Source organism: Macaca nemestrina, chromosome 8 (genome assembly GCF_043159975.1).
Source record: "Macaca nemestrina isolate mMacNem1 chromosome 8, mMacNem.hap1, whole genome shotgun sequence".
NCBI classification, from domain to species: domain Eukaryota; kingdom Metazoa; phylum Chordata; class Mammalia; order Primates; family Cercopithecidae; genus Macaca; species Macaca nemestrina.
The window spans coordinates 153,947,671-153,951,611 of NC_092132.1; the positions used below are offsets into that span (position 1 = coordinate 153,947,671).

Consider the following 3,941-nt stretch of genomic DNA (forward strand, 5'->3'; position numbering starts at 1 on the left):
CTTTCATCCTATGGTGAAGACTTCAAGCACACTATAATTTATTCATGCCTTACCTTAGTCCTTCATGCCTCTACACTCTTATTATATGTATTTTAAATTAATTTTTTATTTTTATTTAAATTTATTTTTATTTTTTATTTTTATTACATGGTAATACATGCACAACAGAAAAAAATTAAGAGGTTAAGAAATGAAAAATAAGGTTTTGTGCCCTTCCCCACTCTTCTATTTCTACTCCCACTCTTAGCAGTTGAAGAATCCCTCCAGAAAAATCTCATGTCTATCTAAGCACGTCCATATGGATGTGGCTTCACATTATGGGCTCTGTCAACTAAAATTGCTCTGCGCTGTGGTCTTCTGGTCTAGCGATTATGCAGGCTGCATTTTCACAAGAGCACAGGAAGTCTGCCCCACTCTCTCCAGCCCCCAGCGAGGTTGTTCCCAACATCCCACAGAGAGTTCCCCCTACATCCCCTCCAGAGTCCCTTAGCTACGCTTGTCCGCAAAGCCCACCTGCCAATCCTCCCACGTCCCACTCCAGCTCCCACCCAATCCCCTCCCCCATCTCCCCACATACCCCACCGCCTTTGTTCCCCAGACATCCCTTCCTGGTCGCCCTACATCCCACTCCAGGGTCCCCCTAACCCTCCCAATCCCTCATGCCTCCATATCCCCTGCTGGTCCCCCCACACCCCCCCCCCCCGTCCCTTCACATTCCACTGCAGGATCCTCCTAACACTCCCCTGTCCCCTCAGACCCCACTCCCTGCCCCCCCAAATCTCACTCCAGGGTCCCCCCCAAGCCCCTCTCCCATCTCCCCACACGCCTCTTCTGGTCCCCTCTCCCCACTCCTGCCGCCTCCTCCGCAGGTGCTCACTGACCCCCAGCCGCCCCTTCCTCAGCTGCTCACTGATCTCCGGCCGCCCCCACCTCCGCAAGTGCGCACTGACTCCGAGACTTCCCCCTCCCCAGATGCGCACTGACCCTCGACTGCCCGGTCCCCAGGTGCACACCGGTCCCCAACTGCCCCCTCGGCAGGTGCGCACTGATCCCTGGACCGCCCCGTCCCCAGGTGAGCACTGGCCCCCGGCTGACCCAGCCTCAGGTGCGCACTGACACCCAGACTGCCCCCTCTCCAGGTGCGCACTGACTACTGTTCTGCCCCATCCCCAGGTGCACACCGGCCCCCGACTGCCACCTCCCCAGGTGATCACTGATCCCCGGAGCGCACCCTCTGTAGGTGCGCACTGACCCCCGGCCACCCCCTCCGCAGGATGGCACTGACGCCCGGACCGCCCCTTCCGCAAATGCGCACTGACCTCCAGACCGCCTCCTCCCCAGGTGCACACTGACCCCCGGCCGCCCCAACCTCCCCAGGTGCGCCCTGACCCCGACCGTTCCCTCCTCAGGTGCTCACTGACCCCCAACCGTCCCCTCCCCAGGTGCGCACTGACCCCCGGCCGCCCCCTCCCAAGGTGTGCACGGACCCCCGGCTGCCCCCGCCGCAGGTGCGCAGACTCCGCGACTGCTGCCTCTCCAGGTGTGCACTGACCCCTGGACTGCCCCGTCTCCAGGTGGCCGTCTCCTACTGCCACCTCCCCAGGTGAGCACTGACCCCCGGACCGCACCCTCCTGAGGTGCGCGCACTGACCCCCGGCCACCCCCTCCGCAGGGGGGCACTGACGCCAGGACCGTCCCTTCCGCAAATGCGCACTGGCCCCCCAGACCGTCCCCTCCGCAGGTGCACAGACCCCCGGCCGTCCCCACCTCCGCAGGTGCACAGACCCCCAGACCGCCCCCTCCCCAGGTGCACAGACCCCCGGCCGCCCCCTCCCAAGGTGCCCACTGACTCCGGGCCGCCCCCTCCTCGGGTGCTCACTGACCCCGGCCGCCCCCTCCTCGGGTGCTCACTGACCCCGGCCGCCCCCTCCTCGGGTGCTCACTGACCCCCGGCCGCCCCCTCCTCGGGTGCTCACTGACCCCGGCCGCCCCCTCCTCGGGTGCTCACTGACCCCGGCCGCCCCCTCCTCGGGTGCTCACTGACCCCGGCCGCCCCCTCCTCGGGTGCTCACTGACCCCGGCCGCCCCCTCCTCGGGTGCTCACTGACCCCGGCCGCCCCCTCCTCGGGTGCGCACTGACCCCCGGCCGCCCCCTCCTCGGGTGCTCACTGACCCCGGCCGCCCCCTCCTCGGGTGCGCACTGACCCCCGGCCGCCCCCTCCTCGGGTGCGCACTGACCCCGGCCGCCCCCTCCTCGGGTGCTCACTGACCCCGGCCGCCCCCTCCTCAGGTGCGCACTGACCCCCGGCCGCCCCCTCCGCAGGTGCGCACTGACCCCCGGCCGCCCCCTCCTCGGGTGCGCACTGACCCCGGCCGCCCCCTCCTCGGGTGCTCACTGACCCCGGCCGCCCCCTCCGCAGGTGCGCACTGACCCCTGGCGGCCGCGAGCGGGAACTGCCAGATTTTGTCTCTTGCTCCTGGGCTTCGTCTTTTTTAAACACTTTTCCCAATTATTGTTTTTCAGATTTGCCAAGTTATTTCTGATTCAACCTAAACCAACTCTTCAGCCGCGCCGTCTCAGGGACCCCAAGCCCCGCTCTGGTGGACGCCTGGAGCCGCCGCCTCCCGAGAGTCCACACCCCATCTTGACTCAAGCCTGCCCTGGGTGGGTATCACAGCGCATTACTGAATAATTGGTTTGGGAGACTCAAAAAAAGTGTTATGTTTTGGGGGTGGATTGGCTGGAAAATGCTTTAAAATATGAATTTTTAATGAGTGTGTAAATACCAGCCTCCCTCATCTCAGACAGGAAGAAGCTGAGGTCTGGAGGTCTTCTAAAGGAGCACAGTCCAGGGAGCCACAGAAGGCTGCCTTGAGGAGTGGAACTGCTTCAGGGATAAATGCAAAGTGTCCCCTGTCGGGACAAAAACCTCTCAGAGGAGGTTAAGGCCCACGGGCCATTCTTGAGCTGCTAGAACAAATTTCCTAAGATGATTGAATAGCAGGAAACAGAGACCAAAGGAATTGAGTTGAACACAGAGAATGAAATGAAGGAACTTCACTGCCCAGCGTAGGAAAAACTGAATACCAGAGAGTGAAGTTGTCCCCATGTACAGAATCACTCACGGAATCATACAAAATATCTGCAAAATGTCTTCCTCAGAACTGGCCTTGACAGCCTTACATGTGTGATGGAAGAAGACCGTCCTCTGATAGCACCGGAAGTGGCCTTCTTTTTCATGCTGGCACTGCGCATCCCAGCTTTCCCACACATGCCCAGCGTGATTGTGTCAACCAAGGGAGGTCGACCCAGCCTGTCCATTGGCCCTCCTCTGCAGTACTCCAACCCCAACAAGCCACTAACAACCACTGCTCTGTTTACATCTCTGTAGTTTTGCCGTTTCCAGGATGTCATATAAGTGACATCAAACAGTATGTGATCTCTTCAGATTGGCTGCTTTCATTAAGGAATATGCATTTAAGAGTCAACATATCTTGGCATGGTCTATTCCCCATGTGCTTAGGGAATTAGCAAAAAAAATGTAGACACTTTGTAGCCTATTTTAAATGGTTATCATATTTGTGTGCATAGAAACAAGTTTTACATATTAAATTATGAGCTGAGCAAGGCAGATTTAGCTTAATAATTTGGAAATGGAAAATGATGGCTTCTACCCTTTTTTGCAGCTATCATAATTGTCCATTATTATATCTCTGGCCAAAAACATTTTTATGTCATTATCTGTTTTTAATTTATTAATAATTTCTTAAACTAGACCATATTAATTTTTTTATTTCATTAAAGCTTTCTTCCATTGCTATAACTGTATATTTAATATGAACATACTTTATGATATATTCATATTAAACATTGTCAGCTAGGGCTGGGTGTGGTGGCTCACACCTGTAATCCCAGCACTTTGGGAGGCCAAGGCGGGAGG

The 3,941-nt window shown here is 57.3% G+C and overlaps 1 long non-coding RNA gene across 1 annotated transcript; it reads left to right on the forward strand.

The window, feature by feature from the left end:
* Positions 1 to 1,365: 1,365 nt before the first annotated feature.
* LOC139355959 (uncharacterized) lies at positions 1,366 to 3,741 on the forward strand. Its single transcript, XR_011607334.1, has 3 exons — positions 1,366 to 1,603; positions 2,525 to 2,665; positions 2,806 to 3,741. It is a non-coding gene; the product is annotated as an uncharacterized lncRNA (long non-coding RNA).
* The last annotated feature ends 200 nt before the right edge of the window (positions 3,742 to 3,941 follow it).